The 27,537-nt window shown below is 41.3% G+C and overlaps 1 long non-coding RNA gene across 50 annotated transcripts in view; it reads left to right on the forward strand.

Annotated features, from left to right (window-relative positions):
• LOC104149902 (uncharacterized) overlaps positions 1–27,537 on the forward strand; it is a 132,230-nt gene that overhangs the window by 42,065 nt on the left and 62,628 nt on the right. For 33 of the 50 annotated variants that reach the window (XR_011139998.1, XR_011140009.1, XR_011139999.1 and 30 more), the window contains 3 exons: positions 833–1,024; positions 1,732–1,805; positions 11,586–11,729. This is a non-coding gene — a long non-coding RNA (uncharacterized lncRNA). Of the gene's footprint in view, positions 1–832; positions 1,025–1,731; positions 1,806–11,585; positions 12,985–27,537 lie in introns of those variants that run through there. The other 17 variants (XR_011140017.1, XR_011140018.1, XR_011140022.1 and 14 more) reach the window with 7 other exon arrangements.

A 27,537-nucleotide genomic window follows, 5' to 3' on the forward strand; every position in this document is an offset into this window, starting at 1 on the left:
ATATGTTGCTATTGAGAGCTCTGCAAAAATCATTGTTATTAGCCATTAGTTAAAAAGAAATTTCTGCTGAAAAATCGTCCCATAAGACTGAAAATTCATGCTGTATGAGTTTGTGGCAATTAAAAGTAAATGTTAACTATTTTTTTTTTTCCTTTGGTGTGATTGGATGTTCTGTTTAAATGCCTGAAGAGTTTGAAGGCCAGCATTAAAAAAAAAAAGATGTTTTATAAAATATTTAACTTACATTCTTGCATCTTTGACAAGTATTACATTGATATTATTTGCTTATAGAAAACTATACAGTGTGATTATTCAAATATATAACAGCTTATCTTCTAGTAGAAAGTTCAGCCTAGCTAAAGAGGCTTCGTGGGATGGAGACTGATGTATGGGAAACTGATTTATATCAGCTAAGGGGCTGCTAATTTTATATATTGGTTTTAAGAAGTTAATTAACCATAGTGTAAAACGAGAGTCATTCTGTTTAAGTGGGGAGAGCTGTTTCAAGTTTACATGAAGATTAAACTCTGTTATGTATCTAACAGCTATGAATAGTCATTGCAACAGTTTTGTGTAAATTCTCTATTATAACCTCTGTATTTCAAACGCATGCGTTTATATTTGCAAATGTAAAAAGTACAGTCATTTCATACATTTTAAGGCTAGCATGTGACTGAATGCCTTGGCAAATCAGAGCTTAGTTGTTTTATCATCTTTACACATCTTCTAGTCTATTAAGTTTGGATCTTGGAGCAATGTTCAACTAACAGGATTTTAGGAAGAAGAACACATCATATTTGTGAATACACCTATTTATTTCCTTTGTTAATAGGGGAAAAAATATATATTTTGAAAACTAGTACGTTGAAATATAAGGACCTCGTTTGAAAGGCAAAGCACGCCCCATGCCTGCGAGAGTCAAGGGAAGGTGAGAGGCCAGGAATTTCACAGCACCTTTTGCCAGGGAAGCACGAGTAGCTCTGTGGTGCCGTTCCCATTGTTCTCCATGGTGTGCTAAGCACTGGTAAGAAAGAGAGGAGCTAAAGGAGAGATTGGACCCCCCCACCTTCCCCTTGCCTCCCAAAAGGCACACTTCTTCTCTGGCTTTACATACAGTACAAATGTTTCATTTAGCCCCTCTTTTGGCTCTATAAAATAAACAAATCTGAACTGAGAAAATGTCAACTACATAAATTTTAGTGGGCTTCGTATGGAAAACATGGAATTTGTATTGATTTATACCAGCTGATGAGCTGGCACAATGTGTTTTCCTTGCAGCTTTTATGAGACAGCTAGTGAATAATTCAAAATTACAGTGCTATGCATCCTGGTTGTGCTTCATAGAGGGAATGACTGCCATCGTTGTGCTGAGAGAGGGGCTTCTAAGTTTCTTCCCTTTGACTGCAAAATTCTGAAACGCTTATTGGAAAATTCCAAACCACCCCAAAACACAACAACTTCTGGTCAGATTCCCACCTGATTCCAATATTTCAGATCTGAAGGTTTTCAACATTTTTACGGGTCAAGGCAATTAATATTCCCTCACCTGCTCTTCAAGATAACATATGTAATATCATCAGCAGCAGGTATCATACTCATCCCATTTGCTGCTTTTCTCTCTGATTTTTCCAGGACAAGCATTAGTCCAGATGCTGAACTCTATTTGTAGGTAAAACTCTATTTGTAGGAAAAGTCTTACCTTGTTTAAATAGTTTGTTCCTTCTTTCCTAGCAGGATGTATGGAGAATTTTGGGCAGAGCGTATCCCTGACCTTAGGCTGACCCTACCAAGAAATCAGCTACAAGGTACTCCATTATTGCCATGAGCATGTGTTGATACACCTTTGAGCATCCCTGGAGTTCTGTTTTTTCCCCCAGAATTCATGCTCCGCATAAATAATTTCCAATGGCAATTTTAATGCAAATGTAATGATCACAAAAGGTGCCAATCTGGCAAATCTGGAGAGCAGCAGCCTGAGAGCCTTTCCCTCTTTCATGAGGGTACAAACCAAAAATTTGATCTATCTATCTACAACATCTGCATGCATAGACTTCTCCCTGAGCTGGAGAAATCAGATGTGGAGCCAGCCAGATAGTTTTCAAGTAGGGGAAATATAGCCTTTGGAGGAAATTTTCCTGTGTAGGGAAGCCAAAGTTGTCTCTCTGCAACTAGTTTCCACAGTTCAAACACCAATATTCTATGCTACATAAATTGTTTTACTAGAACACTTTAATATCCAGTGATATTTTATTAAGTGAATCATGCAGCTGACCGACGGTTTTTGTGCTAAAGTAGTATACAGCTGTAAGGTTGAAGAAAATATCAACATGTGGTGTTTTTTGAAGTTCTCCCTTCTGAATTCTTTCTACTGTCCCTCCAAAATACTATTTAAGATGAGACCTTGTTAATTCTGAGAAGGGCTGAATAAGTACAGCGTGTCTTTTACAGAACACTCCTCTTAGTATAGCCTAGAATAAGAACTGTTTCTTCCCCCAAATACCAATTTCGACTCATCCTGCGCTTGTTATCTACAGTAATTCTGAGATCTTTGCTGCTGAACTGTTGCCCAGCCACATATATTCCTCACTTTGTATCTGTGCATTTCATTTCTTCTCAGCTGGAGTCTATCTCACCTCACAACAGACACCCAAAAGCTAAGCATTTTGTCTAGATAGCTCCCTGGGATTTATCTCTTTGCAAAGTAGTGACAAAGGTGTCTTTAGAGGGCAATTTACCCCCAATGACTGAGATGTCGAAACTTGGGGTGCCTGGATTTTGCATGAACTATCTCAGCTTGTCTTTTGAAGAATTTCTTTGTATTGATTTTGGAAAATGTCTTCACTCAAGATCACGTTGAGTTCTGAGCTTGTAGTCCAAGTGCTTGTCAACCTTTTCACCCGGGTGTCATTCACATATGATATAAAAATCCTCTTTATAGTAACTGTCTTTAAGTAGCCTCATTTATTGATAGCTATGCTGAGTAGGGTTTTCAAGTAGCTGCATAACATCTTATGAGGTTTTAACCTAAATTCTACAACCCAAGTTTGTTTATAAGGCTGTGCTGTGTCAGGATACTTTGCAGGGATTATTTCTGCAGGGATTATTGAGGCTAGCAATTATGTCAGAAGAGGAAATTTGATGGGTTTGATAAGATTTCATTTGGATACACCTACTGAATTCTTCTTTTAATACCATATATATTTTTTTCTATGTATTTAAATTATTTTGGGAATGAAAATTAGGTTCATTGGTCTTCTAACTCCTGCTCTTAAAGAAGGAGGGATTGACTCTTTTGAGATTCATGCATTCATCCAAGAGTTCTCAAAAATTGCCACTGGTTCAGAGGTTGCTCTATCTAGTTTCTAAGCCACAAACTTGATAACTGGATGGCATGCAACTTGTTTTACTTTTTAAATATATTCTTTTCCTTTTCTGACCTCTCCTTTTTAAAAAAATTGTTCATGCTAAGTATCTGATTTATGGTGACACAATTACAAATTCCTCTGAACAGTGAAACAACTAAGACTTAGACTTATTCTGCCTTCTCTGTGGTTCTCCTTCCTGGTAAGTAGTAGACCTCTGTCTTCATCTGATTTCTAATGTATAGCTTGATTTTGTTCTTATTTCCTATATGCCATATTCTTACCATAGCCTTTCTGATTTTATCCATGTGTTTTTTTGTTCCCATCCTTAGTTACTTGTCCTGGATCTCAGTTTTTGCAGGAATCCTTTCTGAATTTCAGATCCCTCAGGAGTTCCTGACAGAGCTGGGCCTTTCACACGATCTCATTCAGAAAACTCTCACTTTCTTTTCTCTGTTTTTCGGTTCATTTTCCTCGAAAGGTCTTCCAGTGCTTTGTGTTCTTTGTATTCCACGATCCTTATTCTTTTTCTTGAAGTTGAAAATCTCATGAATCCTGACTGATCTTCTTGCTTAGTCATAACCTAAAATTACCTCTCTTTATCTACCATCTTCTGCTTCCTGAAGCAATCAGTTGTCACCACCAATGCTGAGAATTTACTGAATGGTCTGCATCCTGCCTGTCCCCATCTTAACTGATAGTTAATCAAATTAAATCACTGTTCTCCAGAAGATCTTGTTCTTTGGATGTTTCTGATGTTTGCTATCAAAAAGTCTCGTTTACATCTTCCTTCTTCTTAGATATTTTAAAGTATACTGCTGTCTTTTCACTGAAAAATACACAAGACAGAAAAATACGCATTTGCTGCTTGCCTTCTCCTGAATTTCAGAGCAAATACGTCTATGTGCTATTCGTGTACAAAGCAGTTGCTCCCTTTTTTAATTCTGCTCTTTCCTAAATGAGCTTCTCAACTAATATCCAAGTCCTGCATTTTAGCATACTGTTTTTTGTGATGTCTTTGCAATGTGAATTTATGTTAGAAAGCTTCAAGGAGTATTTTAAATGTATTCTTCTCAAGCAACTTTTTGAAAATACAGAACACTTCTGGCACCAGCTTTTCATTACTTTGGGAACTACTCAATTTACTGTATACGAAACACAGAGCTGCCACTTTATCCAGATAGGAGAAAATGTATGGCTGTCTTTTTTTTCATAAAGTATGATTTTTTTTTTTCATCTAACTTTTGCCCGATCCACTTCTTTCCCTTCCTCTACCCCCTTACATCTATCATGTAATCTGTGCTAATAGTTTTTTTTTTACATTACTCTAGAGCAAGTTGCTTGGTGCCTATAGCACGAATTAGGGCACTATACCAAGTTTAGAATTTAGTGTAGAATTTTATAAGTACTACAGAAACTCAGGCTATTTCATTATAAAACTTACTTTTCTGTTTTCATTTCAGTGACATTAGGGGACGTCCCACTGCTAATTTTCCTTCCATAACTTTCATTCTGGATTCTATCCTCATGTCCACGGAATTATTATTACAAGACATAAACTCTTTACACTATACACAATATTTAAAAAAAAAAACAAAACTCAAAAAACCCTAAAGTGGAATACTATATCCTCTGTAAACCCTGTTTTTTTTTTTTTTTTTTTGCCTGTTGCTAAGGGTAGGGGATGCGTGATGCTGAATGTAGAACAGTTGTAAAATAAGTTAGTTTTACATATGCATTTCTGCAGAAATAAATCAGTCACTGGAGAATCATTCTCTTGGAAACCAAACAGCGCGGGTGAGTAAAGAGGTTTGGGAGTAGGGATAATCAGCCATGGCTACATCTGCACAGCGAGGACCAACAACAGTCTATCCCAGAACATTGCATAACACAGCAAAAGCCTCCCCCTTAACCTTGACTCTGTCTTTGTTTGAGTGAAGTCCATATTTAGTTCATTGTTCCCAAATACACAAGTGCTAGTTTATGGGAGAAAAAAGGTCAAGCTAAGTACAGCTGACCCCCTTCTTATTTCCCTACATGCTCAACAATTTTTTTTTTTTTGGAAAAATTTGAGCACTGTTACAAATAACTCAGATGTAGAAGAAATCTGGACATAAGCAGATAAGGGATGCAGCGTGATCCTTGCTGCCATTGAGTCCTTCATTGTGCTTCCCATGAGATCAGACTCAAGCTACAATGCTCTAATTAAATAAAGAATTATGAAATACCCTACTGCCTGCGCTGGAATACTCCCTCTCTCCTCTAGATTACTCCTGTGAATATTGTCCAGGCAGCAGTGAATATCCACAAAGAAACTTTGCCAGTATTTCTGACACTGGAGATCAGATTTTATTTTCTGCTATCCTAAACACTCTGTTCACAGACTACTTCTGATTCTTTTGTCCTGTTCTTTGCTCTATCTCTGTGTCCTTTTCCAGGGATCTGAAGGGAATGGAGGCTGGAGAGATTCCCAAAGTAGTACATTCTTTGTCAGCCAGCACAGCGGAGGCCACCTCTTCCCAGCTCTCCTGTCCTGACAGAGTATTTCCAAAGGGCAGAAGGAGGCCAGAGCTGTCCTGTGCTCTTGTAATGGCAAGCTGGGTAGGCCCTCACTGAGTCAACTGTTTTGGTTGATGCAGAGCAGATGTTAGGGCTGTTTTATTTCTTGCCCTGTTGGAATATTTTTTGCAGGACCAGAGGTGTAGCCTTAAGTCACATACCCATGTCTCAGTTTCTGTGCTGGATCCAGAGATCTTGTCCTGGGGTTTTTACATGTATGCCATAGGGGAGCAACTCCATATCATACTGAGTATCTTTGACCTCTAATAACACTGAGTAAGGTCAGGCTGTAGATGAGAAATATAGCTGTTCTTTTTTTTTTTTTTTTTTTTTTAAATTCTGGCCATTATCGCTATAGTAAAGGAGAAGGGAGGATCTATTGGGATTTTCTTGTAATGAAAACTGAATAAACAAACAAGAAGTAGATAGTGAATGCAATGATAACACATAACAGAAAAGTATCCAGCTCTGGAAGTCCATTCAGTATCACTTCTCAATACCAGCGATAGCTTTGAGCTGCAATGCGTGCCATATCCTGCATTATCCATCAATCTATCTATCTGTCTCTCTGTCTGTCTATCTATCTCACCTATATAATAATTTATCTATATCTGTATTAATAAAGATATATATAGATATGTAGGATTAGGCATCTGTGGTAGGATATGGTATCTATTGCATAGATACATACATATATGTGTGTGTATTTAAATCCTCTTTCCTAAATTAAGAAGATAGAATTGCTTTGCCCTTGGCTTCCAGAGTGGAGGCATCTGAGGCATTCAAACACAACAGAGAACAGAAAAGAAGACCCACTGAAAGCCATAGAATTCTTTAAACTTCTTGTTGTCTTGTACAGAAAGCAATACTTTCATAGTTTTTCTGCTAAAAATGTTTCAAATCATCTTTGAGATAACTCAAAGGGAGCCACAGAAGTTTAAAATGAGACAGTCTCATTCAAGATTTTTATTTGATTAAACTTTATTTTAATTGGAATCTTTGCATTTCTAAAAATAAATAAGTGGATATAGGTTTTTTGTTTTTTTTTTTTTTTTGGTAAACATACTCTGTCCTTTCTTTGCCAGATCACATATAACAGCTGCAGACTTTATAACATTATATAAATGTTCAGACTGGCTATAAAAGATTAAATATGAAATTCCAGTGCATTGAAGTACTGGTAAAGAACAGCAAAATTGAATTGACTAAAAGCTGTTCATTTAATCTACCTTTGTTAATTGAAACCTTCAACAGGGAGCAGAAAGAATCTGTTTTCCATGCAAGGTGCTGTAGTGGTGGTAGTAGTCCTGGAGAAAAAGTACAATGCAAGCAGAATTCCCTCTGGAGATATCTGGCTTGAGAAGAAGACAAAACTATAATTTTACTTTAGCTCATGGCTCCCCCTTAAGTAGGTTGGGAGTTAGGGAATTCTGTAAGAAAAGAAAACCTGGAGAACATTTACTGTTTTGTTCCAGCTCTACGGTCCCGCCGGACTCAGCTCTGTGCCAACATCATAACAGATAAGACAGTGGGAAGAGAGAGCCAAGACTGAAAAAGCTTGCAGCTTGCGGATACTGTGCGCTAAGGAAGATACGTTTTGCAACATGCACTGCTCTGCCCTTTTGTATCCGTGCTACGTTTAACAGCACATGATTTTTTTTCAAGATAGTTTCCTTCTGGAAGTTGTTCTCCTGGCCCAGGCCGTGGAGGTGTTAAGTGCCTTGAACTTCCACTGACGTCAGCGCGAGCCCAGCTTGCAGCACCTGGGGACAGGACCGCTGCCTGCCAAGGTCACGATCCTAGCTGCTCCAGTGACATCTAGGCTGTTGCAGGAGTCCTTACTTTTCACCTAGCTTACCTGCCTCCTCTCTAAAGGCTCATGCTCTCTGCTTATGGTTGCAAACCATTTTATATCACAACTGACGAATCCTGAGCCCCGAGGTCCAGCAAATGTATTTATTTACAGCTCCCATTAGAATCCAGTCTACCACCTGCAGCATCTACATGTAATCTTAGGGCTTGTTTGAGTATCCATCAAGGACGGGCCATTGCATGTGCCACCTGTGCTGTGGCATCTGGTGGAGCAAGGAAATGAAGTCTACTTTTTGTGCTGCCTGCAACATTTACTGAAGTTACTGATGGACAACAACAGTCATTTCAGTTGCTTCCTTCATGCCTCGCTGCTTGCTCTTTGTTAAGCATTGCCATGTTCCTTCTTTCTATTCGTTCACTAATCGTGACACTTCCCTGCTTTGCCCTATGCGTGTGGCAGCTTGAAACCAGAAATGAGTGGGAATGGCATTGCTAGCAGCTGCTGGGAGGGTGAAAAGCAGTTCCTCCACCAGAACATCCAAATAAGCAAGAATGCCCCCAAAGAAAGGAGCAATCTACCAACATCTTTTGGAAAAGTGAAATGTTAGTTGGATAGCTAAAGCCTCATTTACATATCTCTTACATAACAATCTGGAACTTTTTGTCTTCAAGCACGATTTTTTTTGATGTTGCATTTGAATGCAACATTTCAAAATGTCTGACTGAGAGACCCTGTAACGGGAGGATAAGGGACTCCCAGAAAAGGCACAGAGCAGAAGGAGGATGAGAAGGAAGAAGGCATTTCCAGGATGTTCCCTGTATTGGAGAGGAATTGGTGGAAGTGTCACCACGGGCTATAGGTTTCCATTCGCATTGCAGAGATGCTGCAGAACTGTCAGTTAAAGGGGAGAAGAACTGACATGAGGCTGGGCCTAAATGAGTCTAATTCAGGAGCTCGGATATGTACCTCCCTATGAAATCAGTGTAGGGGGACTTTTACTCATTGGCAAACCACATTGCTGTCTGTTTTTATTCCTGATTAGTCTTACTGAGCTCCACCCCACTCTGGAGGGCTGCAAAACTCTTGGCAGCTCAGCGATGGCAGGAACTGTAGCTGCTCTTTTTTCTTGGTCCTTGTTTGTGTTTCCTGACCGGTGATTTCAGCTAGACTCAGTAGTAAAAGCCCTGGAAATTCCATGTCCCTGAATGCCTCCAAGCCTGGACATTGAGCTGGTAGTGGTATAACAAGGAAGATATAGTAATGACTTCCTCAGCAGCCAGCCCTAGCTAGAGGAGAAGGAAAGGCTGAGCGCTGTTGCCAGAGCATCCTGGAAGAGGAGAGCCTTTTCAACTGGTAATTATTTAGCTTTTCCAAGTTAGTGTTATGTTCCTCTTCTTTGGCCTATTCCCCCAAGAAAGTTCTGTTTGTTTAAAATTGTTGTTTATGAGTGGAGAAGCATTGCTCATTCTCAACTATCCAGATGGTGCAGTTTAGGTCATGTTGACCAGATGCAGAGATTCCAGGACTAGCAAAGACCTGAGCAGTGAATCCATGTGTTCCAGCTCATAACCTAAATGGTGACTTTTAAGTTCGATTCTAGAAGTACTTTAATCATGTTCACTTGAGGCTGTCTTTAAGCCATTTAGTCTCTCTGCTAGACCTGTATCCAGGTGCACCTGAAGCAAAAATAGTTTATGTCTGGCCAGGATGCATGTCTCTTCACTACCCATCTGCCCACTGATGATTCTGGTGTCAGCATGAACAGAACAAGTTGGGTCTACCTACAGCTGCGAGAGCCTGTCATTTCCTAGGTTTCTAGGGAGGGAGCTGTACCTGTTGAAAGTAAAAACATCTTTGACTGGGACCTTGGATATTGATTGCAGCCCTTTTTTTCTGCCTGGCAGAAGTCTTACAGAAGTCTTAAGATCTCTTCTACATCCTGCTTCCCCTCGACACCTTCTTTCATCTCATGTTCTGACTCTTTCCACCTTTCCCTTCAGGTACTCTCTTCTTCTCCCCTCTCTCCTAAACCAATAAGTTTAAATATTGACAATGCTTACATCTGGACTTCTACTTTTATAGTTAATGGAGGGAAACTGACATTTTTAGTGTATGATTCATCGTACCTACTTTTAAATGTTTGCACTAGGACGAGACTGGTTATGTCCTTGAAGTATGCACTTTTGCTCAGATGAATCCTAACACCACTCTGTAATTCCACCTCCTCTGCCTTCCCTGAGCCTCTGTCTATATGGCTACCAATTTCTTTTGTTCTCGCACTTGCTATTACATAACCTTCTCCTGACTCATCCTGGATTTGTTCAAACTCCATCTACATCTTAGACCTTCTCTATAGTCTACCCTTAGTCTATCATTTGTTGCTACTTTTCCATTTACCTCTTGACTTAACTCCTCAAATAGCTTGGTTACAACTTCTACATCATAGGCTCCTTTCTAAATACACTCCTGATTACCCTGACATAAGACATAAGAGGTATGATGCAGAATCTTTCCCTGCCCTCTTCTGCTCTTTAAACAACCAGTTCTTCCAAGCTCTTTCCTTGGGAAAGTCTTGATATCTAAACTCCATTTTTCCTTCAATTTTTTGCTGCTTTTGTTAGCCTATTTTGACTCACACTCCTCCTTGTCTTCCATGGCTCTTCTCTTGGTTTTCTTCCACCTTTGTAGCTGCTTTTTCAGATTTCTGTTCTCTAGTCTCCCCATTTATCTCCTCAGTAGACATTCTAAAATTCTTACCTTTCTCTTGCTCATTTCCTTTTACTTCATCCCTTGGAGACATCATTAGACTCCAGAGACACAGCAAAACCCTCAATTCTCAGGTTTTTCAAAATTTACTGTGTATTGATGCTCTATGTCCTGTGATTTGGTCTTTCATTTCATTTCCCTCTGCTGTTTAGGTCTGGGCATTGGCTGCTTTCTAAAGCACAGCATGCTGTCTCAAACTTCTATTTGTTGATATTGAGGGCAACTTACAACCCTTCCTGCCACTCAGGTCTCTTTTTTCATGCTTCGGCTGAACATTGGTGCTTCTTCTCCATAATGTTTGCAAAATCTGCTCCTCAGTGTGTGCTTTAACAGTGCGCTCTGTTAATGAAATATACTAGCTGTCATGATGAAATGTGTCAGCTCACTAGTAGTGCAGAAAATATAATATGTGTAAAGATGATGTTAAACAAGTGCCGTGACACAAAGCCCATAACTTTTCTATGGTATCTGTAGAGGCAAACAGCTTGTCCAGTGCTTAAGCTAATGCACTCCAAAAGACACAATTTATTAATTTATTTACACCTTTAAGAAACAGCCATGTGCTGGCAGAGTTATAGCTTAGACTATGGCACTTCTATTGTAGACTTGGATATTGACAACAATATTTATCCTGAAGGTGCCACTGAAACAGTTCCTGAATCTCAGATGGTGTTTGGGAGCCCATCATTTTTCAAGGATTTCTTGTATGAACTTGTTGACAATGTTAGCTGCTTTTCTTCGTAATCTTCCTCTGCAAAACCCATATTGAATTTCTCTTGGTGATGTGCATCACCCACCTCTTTAGTGCAACACACTCATCTCTACTTAATATTGAAGTACGTGGCGAGCAAGAGACGTGCAAGTGTCTTAAGCAAAAGGGAAAAAATGCATACGCAACTCATAGTCTGAAGTCCACAGCATGTATGTCTGAAATGGTACTTTTCTACTGCAAAAAAACCTAACACAGTTTATATTCCTAACTCGCTAAAATCCTGGCTAAATGCAATTTTTTTAACAGCTATTCCACTTGTCCTTTTATTTAGTTTTTAATATTTTTTCCTTCCTGTGCTATTATCTCTCTCCAGTGTGACCCAGGAAATGGTTAAATAACCTGACTGACAATCAGAACCAAGCTCAATGAGTCTTTCCTTCTTTTAAAGAAGCAGATGATCTCCTTTACTGGCATTTGATTACCAAGTGGACAGATTTCACAAGGACTCAGATCTCAGGTCAGTTCTGAATGTAACATGTTTGCATTGTTATTAAAAACACACTCAGATTCTCCAAAAGCAGAAGTGGAAAGGGCAAAAGGGTTTCTCATGACCTCCATAGGGATCCCAGCATATTCATACTCCACCACCCTCTGTGGCCTCCAGTTGCACAACATGCTATTGCCCTGCAGCATCGTGGGGTGGAAAACGAAATTCCTAAACATCTCAGAACATCAAATAAGTTTATGTTCAGGTTCCAGATTTGAACAAAGATTCACGGAGTTCTTATTTTATCTGAACTTTTTTCACCCAGCCTTGAAATAACAATGTTTTCTGTTTTGCTTGAGAAGGAAAAAATTCTCAGCATGTATGTGACTCAGAAGAAAACCTGTTTGTTTTCTGCAATAAGTAAATGATGAATCATTGGTGGTTTACCACATTTATTTCACCGCACATGAGTTGTGTTGTGCAGTTAAATTTGGTAGCTCTTATTACCTCAGTTCTGCAATAGAGAAGATGTCTGTAAAGAAGAAGTTGAACTGAAGTACTAAAGGAGCCAAAGTCAGTGGGTTCATTCTTATGCCATACAGCCGTGCTGCTGAATTTGTCCCTCAAGGAAGAACAACTTGTAATTAACAGCAAAATTTGACAGCTTCAAGAAAGGTCCAAGCTGGAAATAAGAGTGTATTTCAGAAACTGGAATAAGCTAACATGCCAGTGCTCCTCCCAAAGGGAGAGAAGATTGAGAACAAATATACTGAGAAAGCCTGTACGTTTCAGGACACAGTAATCCACTTGTAATTAGCTAGTCTCAGTGAGGGGCTCTGGCCATCCTTCAGCAAGGCTGTTGCACAGGCCTACCCTTAAGCCACCTATTCCTCCTTCTGGGGTCACATCTGTTGTTAACTCTAGATGCTTCCTCCTCATTTACAAAAAAGATCATTTAAAGCACTAGTACACTGATATACTGTAGGGAACAGGCTTATATTTGCAAAAGATGGACTGGATGATTTCATAGTCACTTTCTATCACAGATTCCTGTGATTTCTTCTCTGTATTTTCCTGTCATTGTTAACCCTGCCAGGGCCCAGCTGCATGGTAGGGGAATGGTAATACAGGCTTGACGCTTCTGTCATGTTTATCAGAAAATCTCAGAATTCGCTCATTCCTAACTGATGAAAAATGAAATAAAAGTGTAGTCTGTTTGGAAAAAAAATTGTCAGTTGTGTTTTGAAAGAGTGGCAGATATTAAAAGCTTACAGTAGGCAGGAATCCTGGTGTGCAAATTCTGTGAATGATTCATATTATACATAGACAATGGACAAATGAAGTTGGATGAGCAAAGAATCAAATAGTGTTGTAATTCATCCGTGAAACAAAACTCAGGAGACTCAGGAAAACGCAATCTAGAAAAAAGCCTTAGCTATTTTTTGCAATCTGTACTTCTCTGGTGACTAATGAGGCCTGACATACGAAAAGAATAAAATTGGTAAGTCTGATGCTGTATTTACTCTGAAAGAAAGCTTAATCAGAAAAGTTCTTGTAGACAAACCAGGGTAGAATCCGTGCTGTAGGGTATTTAACAGTGCAATTTATGACTTTTGCGTTCAGCCATTACTCTAGTAATAAGAATGATCAAACTGATGAGGGATAAACTAACTAAAATGTTTTTTCAAGTAAACTGATACGTGGAAAGTAGATTTTATATTGTTAAAATAATGATAATGAGGAAAACGAAAATCATTGGTATCTGGCTGCTTTAATCATTATGCCGTATGCTAGTGAACCTTCAGAGCTTATATATTTGCTTCAAAATATTTTACCTGGATAAATGTATTTAAAGGTTTAAAGTATAAGATTTAGTGCCCTACAAATCTTCACAGCAACTGACAGCATCCTTACTGTTCGAAGAGATGAGCTTGGAAGATGGAAAATAAAGGTCTCCTCAGGGAGAGCAGATGGGGTGAGAATGATGAGGCAAAGGGATTTATCATGAGGCGATTTGAGCTGAGATTTAGAGTGAAAATTACCAAACAAGATAGGGACTTAGAGACGTCACTTCTACAAATCAAGACAATCAATAAGGGCTTAAACAGCAGACTCCAACAACGAAGAAGGGAAACTGATGTCTTGGCCATGCAAAAGTCCTCTAGAATTTAACTTGCTTTACCACACCTACAAGAGTAGTTGGTTTGGGAAGTGTGTGAGGGGCTGGATGGGAGGAAGGAAGGAACAGTAATGTCTTGGGAAACCTGAAAGAGTAGGAGCACAAGCTCTGTATCTCTCAGAAAAACTAATCCAAAGAGAAGCTGAAAGACAGAACACTGCTCAGACCACTTTTTGGTCTTTTCTTAGGGCTATATTTTGGTCTCAGAGTATATTTCCATCCATGCTAGTAATCAAGTAATCACATTTACAACGCTGGCTTCACTCACGGTTAATCTTCCCCCTTACCCCCACCTCTAGCCCTACAGTGAGGTCATTATGCTAAATCTCTGACATCCCAATAACTTCCATAGCAACAGAGCACAGTGTCCTAAACACAGGATTAGGCATTCAAGCAGAGACTGTGCAGAAGAGGAAATCAAGTTGTGAGGGCAAAGGCTCTCAGCTAGACAGGAGCGAGACACCTGCCTGCCCTGCTCGAGTGAGGGAAGAGTGAAGCCTCAGTGGTAAAAGCTAATGAACTGACGGCCGAGTTGGTGATTCACTTTGTGGCACTCCAGGGAGGTATTGCTGGAGCCCTGTTATCCTTCGCCACTGAAGGCAATTTTTGTCTGGCTTCCTTCTGACAAACTGCTGCATATTTTTGCTCTCTGTGCTATCCCTCCGTAGGCTAGGCTTGAGCTCTGACAAAAACAGAACCATAGCTAAGCAGGGCTATAATGCTTCCTGTACTCAAAGCACTACAGCCAAATTCATGGTTGGCTGTAATTTAAGAGGGTCATACAGTAATTTAGACCCCCCTTGAACTCACATTCCCTTGTACAGTTAGATTTCCTGAAGATAAAGCCCTGTTGACATGGGAAAGTTTTACCAGTTATATAGACAAAGTTAAGCTGGTGCAACCACACCCCTAATATCTTTGAGTGTATAGAGACTTCTTTGGGTGTAAAAGTGCCTTTTTCAGTTTAGATTGTGCCTCTTCTCAAGCTAGATCAGCAAATTCACATTGATATTTTGTTAAGGGGGTGTTCACACTCTCTGGATTTAGGCACCTTTACTGTATTAGCAGGGTGAGGAGCCCAGATGCCCTGGAGGGTCTCTGAGGAGGGGTAGGTCCTTCCAGAAGGTAACTGAGAGCTTCAAAACTATGAGCCAAACTGCTATTGCCTAACTGCCATGCTCTGCATTTATTACCACTGCTTATCTACTGACTGCCTTTTTCTATTAACTATGCAGCTAGTTTCTACAGGCTAATCTAACCTGCAGCTATGTGGCACATCAAATAGGTAGTCCATCTTACCTAACCTGAACTGGCTAAAAATTAGCATCAGCTTAGTCTTAGCTAGTTGTGGAAGCTCTTTATAGTCACGGAGGGAGACCAGTATCCCCAGAGGACAATCAATTCCATTGTAAGGGTATCACAGAATCACAGAATCACAGAATGGTTGAGGTTGGAAGGGACCTCTGGAGATCATCTAGTCCGACCTCCCTGCTCAAGCAGCGTCCTCTAGAGCATATTGCCCAGGATCACATCCAGGCGGGTTTTGAATATCTCCAGTGAAGGAGACTCCACCACCTCTCTGGGCAACCTGTTCCAATGCTCTGTCGCCTTCACAGTGAAGAAGTGTTTTCTCAGGTTCAGATGGAACTGCCTGTGGTTCAGTTTGTGCCTGTTGCCTCTTGTCCTGTCGCTGGGCACCATGGAGAAGAGACTGGCCTCATCCTCTTGACACTCTCCCTTCAGATACTTGTACACGTTGATGAGATCGCCTCTCAGTCTTCTCTTCTCCAGGCTCAACAGGCCCAGCTCTCTCAGCCTTTCTGCAGAGGAGAGATGCTCCCGTCCCCTCCTCATCTCTGTAGCCCTCCGCTGGACTCTCTCCAGTAGCGCCATGTCTCTCTTGGGCTGGGGAGCCCAGAATTGGACACAGTACTCCCGAAGTGGCCTCCCCAGGGCTGAGTAGAAGGGCAGGATCACCCCCCTCGACCTGCTGGCAACGCTCTGCCTAATGCACCCCAGGATCCCAGTGGCCTTCTTGGCCACCAGGGCACATTGCTGCCTCATGTTTAACTTGTTGTCCACCAGCACTGCCAGGGCCTTCTCGGCAGAGCTGCTTTCCAGCAGGTCAACCCCCAGCCTGTCCTGCTGCATGGGGTTCTTCCTCCTGAGGTGCAGGACCCTGCACTACTTCAGGTGGTTCCTCTCCGCCCAGCTCTCCAGCCTGTCCACGTCCCTCGGAATGGCAGCACAGTCTTCTGGTGTGTTAGCCTCTCCCCCCAGTTTAGTCTCATCAGCAAACTTGCTGGGGGTGCACTCTGTCCCTTCCTCAAGGTCATCGATGAATACATTGAACAAGACTGGACCCAGGACTGACCCCTGGGGGACACCGCTAGCCACAGGCCTCCAACTTGACTCTGCGCCACTGACCACAACCCTCTGAGCTCGGCCATCCAGCCAGTTCTCAAGCCACCTCACTGTCCACTCGTCTAGCCCACACCTCCTGAGCTTACCTAGGAGGATGTGATGGGAGCCAGTGTCCAAAGCCTGGCTGAAGTCCAGGGAGACAACATCTGCTGCTCTGCCCTCATCTACCCAGCCACTCATTCCGTCAGAGAAGGCTATCACATTGGTCAAGCATGATTTCCCTCTGGTGAATCCATGCTGACTACTCCTGATCCCCTTCTTGTCCTCCACGTGCTTAGTGAGGACCTCCAGGAGGAGCTGTTCCATCCCCTTTCCGGGGATGGAGGGGAGGCTGACAGGCCTGGAGTTCCCTGGCTCCTCCTCCTTGCCCTTTGTGAAGACTGGAGTGACACTGGCTTTCTTCCAGTCCTCGGGCACCTCTCCTGATCTCCAGGACCTTTCCAAGAGGATGGAGAGTGGCCTAGCGACAACATCCGCCGGCTCCCTCAGCACTCGTGGATGCATCCCATCGGGGCCCATGGATCTGTGGGTGTCAATTATGCACAAATGATCTCTAACCTGATCCTCCTCAGCCAAAGGGGAGTCGTCCTTTCTCCAGACTTCCTCTCTTGTCCCCAGGGTCTGGAATTCCCGAGGGCTGGCCTTAGCAGTGAAGACTGAAGCAAAGGCAGCATTCAGCAACTCTGCCTTCTCTGTATCCTTCGTCACCAGGGCACCCGCCCCATTCAGCAGCGGGCCCACGTTTTCCCTAGTCTTCCTTTTGCTATTGAGGTATTTGAAGAAGCCCTTCTTGTTGTCCTTGACATCCCTTGCCAGATTTCATTCCAGCTGGGCCTTAGCCTTCCTTGTCGCATCCCTGCACGCTCTGACAACATCCCTGTATTCCTCCCAAGTGGCCTGTCCCCTTTGCCACATTCTGTACACTTCCTTCTTCTGTTGGAGTTTTGCCAGCAGTTCCTTGCTCATCCAGGCAGGTCTCCTGCCCGCTTTGCTGGACTTCTTACTCAGGGGGATGCACCCATCTTGAGCCTGGAGGAGGTGATGCTTGAATATGAACCAGCTTTCTTGGACCCTTCTTCCTTCTAGGACCCTACCCCATGAGATTCCCCTATGTAGGTCCCTGAAGAGGCCAAAGTTAGCTCTCCTCAAGTCCGGGGTTGCAATCCTACTCATTGCCCTGCTCCCTCCTCGAAGGATCCTGAACTCCACCATCTCATGGTCACTGCAACCAAGGCTGCCCCCAACCTTCACATCTCCAGCTAGACCTTCTTTGTTCGTTAGTACAAGGTGTAGCAATGCACCTCTCCTCGTTGGCATCTCCACCACCTGGGTCAAGAAATTATCATCAGTGCTCTGCAGGAACCTCTTTGACTGTTTCTGTCTAGCTGTGCTGTCTTCCCAGCAGATGTCAGGGTGGTTGAAGTCTCCCGTGAGAACCAGGGCCTGTGATCGTCAGGCTACTTCCAGCTGTCTGTAGAAGGCCTCATCGATGACTTCTTCCTGATCAGGTGGCCTGTGGTAGACCCCCACAACAGTGTCACCCATGTTACCCTGCCCTTTAATCCTAGATTTTTTAGGGTAGATTTTTTTTAAGGAGAGTTGAAAGCATATTCTTAACACAAAGGGCTTTCCCTATCCAACGTAATGTCTTTTCACAAGCGGGGTAAAACCGCTCAAAGGAAAAAAACTGCCAGTTTTTTTTTTTTTTAATATGGACAAAAATAAGTATTTTCTTCTGGCTGAACTCTTGGAAATCCTTAATGTCTTTTGGCTAAGAAGTTCTGAAAGAATGTTCAGTCAAAGGCGGCTAAAATTCATTCTGAGGAGGCTTGAGTGGTTAAAGTTTAGTAATGTTATAAGCCACTGAAAACACTTTTACAGTGGGAAAATGCTGGACAAATTTAGTGATAGCTAGTACTATTGATAGATGGTAATGTAAATTCTTGTAACCGCATAGAAGTGATTGCCATGGATTGTGGATAGTCTTATTGTGCAGATACAGTTCTAATACTTTTGGAATCCATGAGCTTCTAACATCTGTTATACCTTGTGATAGTCCTCTGATTAGTGGTATTTTTGTTGGACCTTGATTTCATGAATTACTTTCCTTTTCTTGTACTGCACAGGCAGTAGGAGTGGGAGTGGGACTCAGTGGGAGTTCAAGGCTTAATTAGTTTCCTTATCTCAATCAGAAATCAACAGGAGCTCCAGCAAGCCTAACTTAGGCATCCAGCTTGCTCCCATATTTTACGAATCTAATGAAGTAGCTCTTCCAAGGTAGCTGTGCAAACTGCTATTGTAGTCAACAGAAAAGGATAGGTGACTTTGAAGGTTTCCAGAAGAGAGTCTGTCTAAGTGGACAGATCCTTTCCCTCTGCAGCCCTTCAAAGACATCTATATTTCTCCTTCTGACTGTAAAGGGAATTTAAGCACTTAACTCAGTGTCACCAGGTGCCTAAAATTTAGGTGCCAAATGAGCGCTTAAACTAAGCAGATACAATTTTGATTTAGGCTTATGGAATCTTAACATTGAATGAATGCACATAGATATATATGTGTGTGTGTGTGTGTGTGTGTGTGTGTGTGTGTGTGTGTGTGTATTTACGTATGTGTATGCGCCTTTATCTCCATGTTGACTTGCTCCTGTTGAGCTCTTTTTACTTATAAATATCACAAGTTCATATGGAAACATGCCAGGTCACAATGGTTTTATATTTCTGATTTCCCTTTTGACACAATTCACAGATTCCATGCCTCCCAGAAGCACTAGCTCTCTTACCTCTCATTAAGTTCACTGATCTGGCTTTACTGTATCTGGTTTACATTCTTTTCGGCCATCAGAAATTTGCTGCCAAAAAGTAGCACATTTCAAACTGCGCAAGTTACAGAAGCAACACTAGATGATTCATTGGTTGAGCTTTAACTCGAGTACTCAGCAAGAAAATACCATGCATGGATCTTTGTGGTAAGGGCTGCAAATGCAATGTCTTCCTTTTGTGCGCAGTTACTTATTATAAATTGTAGCTTTCAAGTCTTGATTGCAGTGTAAAGAGGTGTGTCTCCACTGTTGTCCATGTATGGTAAAGATGTAGTGTAAAATCCATGCTTTATATTTAAACCACTTCTTTCGCCTGCCAGTGAAAAGAAGCCAAGTGAAATAAAGTCGTGAATATTTCGTAAGGTCAAATGTTTTGTGTGTATCTTTTTCTGAAATTAAACGGCTACCTAAACTGGGTAGCAAATATAGCCAGCTATAGAAGAAAGGCTAATCTGATTTCTTCTTTTAAGCTCACCACAATATTTTAAATGGTTCCTTCTGTTATTTGGAATGGGGAAAAAACCCCCTTAAACTAGCATATATTTATTCCGAAGCACTAAAAAATCAAAAGTTCTGATAAAATAAAGAGAAGCTGTTCACAAAATGTAAACATGCAGTATATATTTCACATGTTTTTCTGTCAGGACTCAAAACTGGAATCCCTCCAGCTAATTTTGGTAATTAAATATCCCATGACATTCTTCATCTGATAGTGTTAGACCTGTGTATTCTGGCAGACATCTAAATGCTGAACTCTTCCTAGCGTAAGAAGACACATCTCAAACTTCATTTTGGTTCCCAGCTTATCTGAGCGCTAGTTATGTGCTTCTTTTTAAAGCATATAAATGGACCTATTGAAGCCAATGTGCAGTGATAGTTACATACTAGACGAAAGAGCAGACCTGACTTTGACTGTGGCTGTGCAACTTGACAGAGTTAATGGTATTGCCGAGATATAACTGAGGGCAGAATTTGGCCCTGGTCCCATGCTTGTCATAACTTACCATACTAAGCTTAATGTTAAAGGTTTTGTACAAGGAACTCCATGCAGAGCTCTGATGATTAATGGGATCTGGATGCAGAAATTCCTGTGGGCTACAACTGAAAATTCGTTCCTCTATTTTGATGGCTGTTCATTTTAATATAGGACTTTGATACCATATTGTGCCGACAACTGTGGAACAGTCTGGCTACTTATATTTATCACTTTGAACTTTTTGAGGCTTGTGAAACCATTATGGAAGCTAGGCATTTTGTACTGTATGCAATTCCTAAGTACGTAGAAGCTTAAAGCTTCTGTTTATTCCTTCCCTTGCATTTGACAAGTCCTGAGAGACCTTGTTTAAGCTTCTGTGGAGAGCATTAATAGATTTGAAAGGAAGGTAACAAATAATGATTCTGCTTATACACGTACCACTACAGCAGTGGCAGTGAATTAACAACATTCTCCTTCGGTAACAAATTCAAAAACGTAACTGTGATCCATTATGTAGGGAAAGGTAAAACCCACCGAGTTCTGTTTCTAGTATTGGATGTTTTACTAAAGAAAGCATGGCATTATCCCAATGGGACATTTGAATGTATTCCAGACATCATGAGCTGCTAATTTGCTGTCAGAACAACCCCAAAGGCTTTCTTTCAGATTGGGCTGGCAGGAACTAGGGAGCGAGCTGGAAATCTTAATGAGTGGAAGGCCATTTTAAAGTGCTTCCCCCCCCCCCCCCCCCGTCTTTTCCTTGAGAAACATTTTTTTTACACAGTTCTGAGGTGAACAACCCTGAAATTGTCCCTTTTGACATGCTATTGGCCCGTATATGTTCTCCAGCACAGGACACTTGCTCCGTATAAAAAACACTTAAGTTATTACTTAGCCTGCCTCTGTGCAGTAAGTAGGTCACCTAGAGCCGACAGAGTGACGATATCAAGAAGTTAGGTCCTTGATCCTTGAACTGCATGATTATATTTATACTCCCCCTGGTGACCCACGCATGCCTGGATTGTTAGCACGCTACCTGTGGGAGCCAAGGTGGCAGACTGGGTATGCCGTGATTGAAGCTGCTAGATGGCTGCACTGTGAGTGTGGCAGAGACATTGCCTGTGTGCCTTGCTCCAGGAGGCTTTTTCTCCTAGAGAACAAGGATCAGGCACTGGAAAAATGACCCCTCACAGCCTTTTGTGTCGATAGAGCAGCAGTAAAGTGCTGCAGACTGTATCTTCTGGTCACCTACAGGTGGGGAAGAAAGAATGAAGAAGAAGAAGGAAAGCAGTTTTAGATACAAGCCTCATCTAAATGTTGGTACAAAGCCTGAGAGTGGACTCACTAGGTGACAGCAAACAGTGATTTGCACTAATGCTCTGTAGCAGCAGGAAGCTGCTCTGGTGTATTTTGCAAGCTGTGGGGCTTTTTGTCTGCGGTGCGAAGCTTCAGTGACACAGCTACTGAGCACTGAACGCTCCCACGCAGACTGGCCTCGTGAATCCCTAGTCCAGGCACTTCTCCTGGATGGAAGGGTCAGGGGAAGTGAATATGGGTGAAATGGAAAAGGCTCTCATCTTCCTATAAAATCCAGAGCTTGTCAATACCCGAAAAGACGCAAAGTTGCAAAACATGTTGGCAGGAGCACAGCCCAAGTGAAAAATTGATACGAGACTGCCAGCTGAGTTGCACTGCTCAGCTTCATGAGCCAGTTTCTGTTCTCACAGGGCGCAAATCTGAACTAGCTCTCCTGACTCCAGTAGAGTATTTCAGGATTTATATCTTCTGAGTGGAGCTGAATTTGGCCCTCTGTTGTGCAGAGTGGAGTTATACTGTCAGTTCGCAAACTCCAGTATTTTTAGCAGCAGTTGTCACATCTAATCAAATACAAAATTTAGCAGGATGAAGTGAGAAAAGTGCATGGTTAAGGGGATTTAAAGCCAAAATTCCAAACATTTTATCCAATCTCTATGCTGACATCTACGTAAGGAAGTTTTTATATGTGTATATATATATTTATGAGTTATTACTGGCACTTTTATGCTGTTACCATTCTTCCACTTCTAAAATCTGCAGTAGACACCTGCTATCTTGAGATTAGTTCATTAAAAAAATAAATCTCAGCACTGATATATTTAAAGTGAACCATTTATGATGTCAATTCAAAAACTTACTGTGCTCATTTAACAAGAGTACACAGACAATAGCATGTAACCTATTTCCCGATGCAAATTCCACGTCATGAATGCTCACACCAAACAGCTGAAGAAGAATGTATGGCCTATAAGGTGATCATGTAAGTTAGCTGATAAAAGAATTTAAAAGAAGATAACAATAGTAATTCACTTGCAGGTATTTCCTGGAAAAAATTGCCTGTCCAGAGCGTATTGTCGGTTATTCAAATGATTGAAGTCAGTAATCTTGAAGAACTGATGTTCAGGAGTCAGTATATTCTTTTTCCTTATTTTTAAGGAAAAGGCCTGGAACAAAACAGGAGGTATCAAAGAGGTGAATTAACTGAGAAGCCTGAATTCTCAGTGGTTATCTTGAAAATAGGAATAATTACAGCCTACGGAACTCATTAATTTACTGCAAGAATATTTTGAAATTTATCTTTAGAGTCTGTTTTACTGATATGATACTGATATGTCAAGATGAAATTTTAATTCTATATTGTAATGTGTGGCATGGGAACAACGTACTGGATTTTTTTTGAGAAAAAGCTCGAGTTTTGGAGTTTCTAAAGCAGAGAGGCAAATATCTGTGAGAAGAGTCTACAAGTGAGATCAGTATGAGGTTTCAAATGAATAGTTAATTCTCCAAGAACAAACTGTAGTTAGAGATACTTGCAAAGGGAAACTTTAGAGTTGAGGGAGCTTTTTTTCTTAGTGCATTTCAAAGATTTCAGTGTTTCTAACTACTTCTAATGCATCTTTCTAAAATGGCCGTATATGTGCAGTTGCAGCATTGCTGCATACCACCCCCACCCTTACGTGGTCCCGCTGGTATTTCTAGCTGAAGTTGTACAAACTGACTCACTCCACACATGTTAGGAGTCATGCTGCTGATTTCAGTGGCTTTCTGAGAAGCTTTGAGGAACCAAATGAATTCTGCCTTTTCTCTATTTCGTTTCCTACTGGTGCTTGAATGGCAGAAACGTGAAACAATGCAGTCGATTTGTCTGCATGTTTTCTGAGTTTAGATGAGGTGGCTGAGCATGTTTTAACGTGTTAAAATATCATCAAGTTTGCAAATAGGCATTCTCTATGGGAAAAAACCCTCACAGCAAAAGAAAAAGCTTTTACAATAAATTTTATCTGATAATTCATTTGCTTATCATTAAAATGTCATGGAAAGAATAAAAGTTTACTAAGAGGAGTGGAGTGAGGGACTTCCACAGCAATACCTTGTTTCCACTGTAAATCTAATATAGGAGAAAAAAGCGTGGAGGAGGGTAGGTGAAACATGGCACACGTGTTATTAGAGCAACGCAGGGTCCGAGAAAAATGATTTCCAACAGGATTTATTTGGCTGTATGTCAGGCTGAGGAGTATTTCTCTGCTCAGAAGTGAACCAGATTGCTGTTTGCTTCAGAAGCAGAAGAGTAGAGGTTGACGGATGGTCCCTGTGACAACTCTCCAGGTGACAGAGTAGCAGCAGCCTTCAATCCTCATGCACCTTTCCAACCTCAAGCAACAAGCACTAGCCTCCAGGGTAGCTTTGGGCCTTCTCTGGATGAATTTAGTGATTCAGATCACTCAGCAATTTTAGGCTGTACTCTCCCCTCCTTCACCCTGTAATAACTTGGATTTCCCTTATAAAAATATGCAGGCTTTTTTATGAAGCACGTTTGCGCATGATACCCCTTCCCATGCATCTCACACCTCCCTTCCTCAGTACATGTCGCATCATTGCGAATGGCCGACCTGGCTGTCCTCTTCTCCCACCTGAATCCCTAGCTTCTTGTTGCAGTCCCACGTGACAAGCCCCCTCTCTGCCAGCTGTTCTCCCTCTGACCTGGAGATATTATTTTTTGCCTTCACCCTCCTTGGGGGTGGCTTCCCTCTCTCTTCCCTCTCTGTTACCTCCTCTGCTTTCCCAAAAGACTCTTCCGTGATTGCTCTGGCTGTTGCCTGCTATCCTAGATCTGCTGGCACCATCAAATGGCCCAACAGCCATTTTTCTAGTAAGTTTTCCCTGGCTTTAGGAACGTGTATCTGTCCTGCTTCATATTCCTTCCAGAGCAGTAGTACTTTGCATAACTGCTACTTTGCCGTGCAAGGAGGCGGCTTTTGAATCCTGCCTCACTGGCTTTTCTGTGGAGACACTGCTCTTTTCCTGGCCCACCTTCCTATGGAATTTCTAACAAGGTCATTGTTAATATATTGGGTAATTTATTTTCCTTCCATATTTTAAGTTGTCTTCCCCTCCATATATCATTCATAGACAGGTCTGTCAGATCTCTTTGGATGTCCTGTTATCTGAGATCAGTGTTGTACAGCATGGCCTGTAAGGCATGAAATCGGAGCAAGCTGTATGCTTGTGCCATGCGGCATGGCTAATCATTCTCAAATGCTATCATCAGTTATCTTGGAGGAGCGAAAAAAAAAAAAGACCTAAGCAGCCTGTGGTTGATTTAATCTTTAAAATCAGGAGAGACTTTGCAGTGATTAAAGAGCCATTTCCTGACTACATATTGATATGAGCTGCTTCCAAGTCAAATATGAGGGAGAGTGACAGGCATTCAGTCCTACTCTGATTGGCAGGTCCCAGCCTCGTGAATGTTAATCTCTTTCCTGCTCATGTTTAAAGGCATTCTAGGGTGGTCTGTATTTAATACATGGCCCTCTCAAGTAATGGCCCTGGTATTTGCTGTTGTAATTGACAAAATTGCACTCTTTAATTTTCAGCATCCATAAGGACAGGTGGAAAGTTTTATTCAGAAACTGAAAGATTCATGTTGTTTTCCAATAGCTTCCAGAAGCCAGTCACTTTGGAAACAACTGTGTGTTTCGAGAAATGCCAGAGAAAAAAGTGTGCTGAAGGATTTCTCCAATATTGCTGCAGCATGCTGTGTCCTTTTTAACATAAATCAGTAAGGCAAGGCATTGCAAGCATGAACAGCAATGGTGTTGTGGGACACTGATCTTTGCAATCTGGAAAGAGCCTCTAGAAGACCCTGTGCAGTGCAGTGATTAAAGTACAGAGTGTACACTCAGGAAAAGGAGGGCTGCTCTGAGCGTTTCTACTGGCCTATTGGGTGGTCATGGGTTAGTCATTTCACCCCTCCACGGATCGAGTTTCTCCATCTGTAAAATGAAGATTGTGATAGTGACCTCCTCCATAAAGGATTTTGGGATCTTCTTCAAGTTTACAAAAGATATCTTGCAGTAAGGTGCCCAAAGTAGCAGGAAGCGAGACACAGTGATCCAGAGCTCCCTTCCAGTTTTACATTCCTGAGGATGTAGAAAGGTCTGTATGAACTCAATGTTTTTATTAAGGATGGCCTGGATTATGAGTTTACAATAGATAATGATGTACAAATGGTCTTCCATTTTTAGATTCCCCTCCCTTCAGAGGCTGCCTCCCTGTGCTAACATAGTTTTCCCCATAACCTCAACGTGGCTTTAGGCAGAGACAGAGTAGTTGCAGCTCTGGGAGACTTAGTGCTGAAACCTCTTCAGTTGTAATGGTTCACACAGTCCTGTGCTTTCCTTAGAAAACATTTCACTCCTACTCCCATTTCAATATCCCATATCTCTTCATAACCCTTCAGAGACTGCAAACCTATTCTAACAAATCACTAAATTTGCAAAAATATTCAGCATACTCAGGGAAAACAGCATTGGAGATTTAGCTTTTTTTTCTCCTATCTCATCCAGATCTAATACCAGAGGCAAAACGGAATGTTGCAGTCCGAATCATCTTCTTTCGGTTATTTAGGTTTTGTTTTATTGCTAACAGCTAATCAATTGAAATAAAAACAAATACTTCTCCAACCTCAAATGCAAATAGCTTGTGTGTTTTTTTTTTTTATATGAAAGATAGCTGATAGTTATAAACCTAGGCAAACAAAAGTTTGCTGCAATAAACTAAAAATGTACAAAGACACGATAGGGAAAAAGGATGGGGGATTAAAAAAAAAAGGGCTTCAGGGAATCATTGCGCTATTTGCAAAGCAAAATTGCCCTTTCTGTAAACGATTATTTAATTGCTGATATGAATTTAGCCTGGTGATAAAATTTTTTCCTGGCTCTGATAGACGTTCTCTAGTGGAAAGAAATAAATCTAGTGAGTATGAATTATGCGCAATTGGATCGCTGATTTACTCTAACTTCAGCAACGATTGGATGTCATTGTACTTTCTGTTATACTTCCATGTATGAAAATGCAGCATGAAAAGGATTAAAACTGATTAAATGTGACATCCCCCAACAGAACACTAACATAAAAGGAAATTCCAAGTCATGGGACACACCTCTTAACGTGCTCTCCTGTCTGCAGAGCATGTTCTCACTGACACTGGCAAATGTGCTCTTGTCTCAGAAAAGGTCTTTTGCTTCCTACAAGTAATGAAAGTATGCGACAGACTATAATTTCTGTCTGAGTGTTCTGTCTGAGTTTCTAATCTGAAAAATAATCTGGTCAGCAGAGGTAAATAGTCAGGGTTACTGTAGAGGAAGACATTAATGATAAGACTTTTTGTACGTTTATGCAAAATATATCAGGATGTAAAAATATTAATAGGCCAAATGCAGAAGACCAGCCTTCCTTGGAGGGGTATGGTGTAGGAACCATAATGTCCATGTATTAAGGAAGCACCAGGGAAGTGCTGAAGGCTTCTGAACTCCAATTCTATGAGCTGGAGACAAAGGGAACAGGAAGTATTGATCGCATTCGATTGGAGAAACGGAGCCGTAGAAGTGGTTCACAGTTTGCCCGACTCAGAGCTGCAGCAGAATGAGAGGTCTGGAGCCCATTCTCAGCTTGCCTGGGGTCTGAGACAGAAATCCCTTTGGTTTCAGTAGGGTAGGACTTTGCCCTGATTGTACTGCCTTTATTTTCCTCTTCTCCAACCCAACCATTATGAATTTCTTTCTCATTCTCAAGCAGATGTTACTTGCCTTGTGCAAGAAGATGTTGTCTTAAAAAATTTGAGAGGAGAGTTCAGCCTGTGGCTTGTTACTGCCATTATTTATTTTGAACAAAGTCCAAGATTATAAGGCACATGGACAATCAGGCTATGGATAAAATGATTAGGATAGGGCTGACTCAGACCTGTTAGTCTGGCAAGGACTCAGTAGTGTATATTCCAGAAAGTGAACTCCCTAGGAGTAATTCGCCTTATCAGAGGCTTGTATAATTCTACATGAGATGATAGTGGATGGAAATAATCCTGCTTGAATCCAGGATGCTTTTTTTTTTTTTTTCATTTTTTGTA

The sequence above is a fragment of the Struthio camelus genome, chromosome 3 (assembly GCF_040807025.1).
Source record: "Struthio camelus isolate bStrCam1 chromosome 3, bStrCam1.hap1, whole genome shotgun sequence".
NCBI classification, from domain to species: Eukaryota; Metazoa; Chordata; class Aves; order Struthioniformes; family Struthionidae; genus Struthio; species Struthio camelus.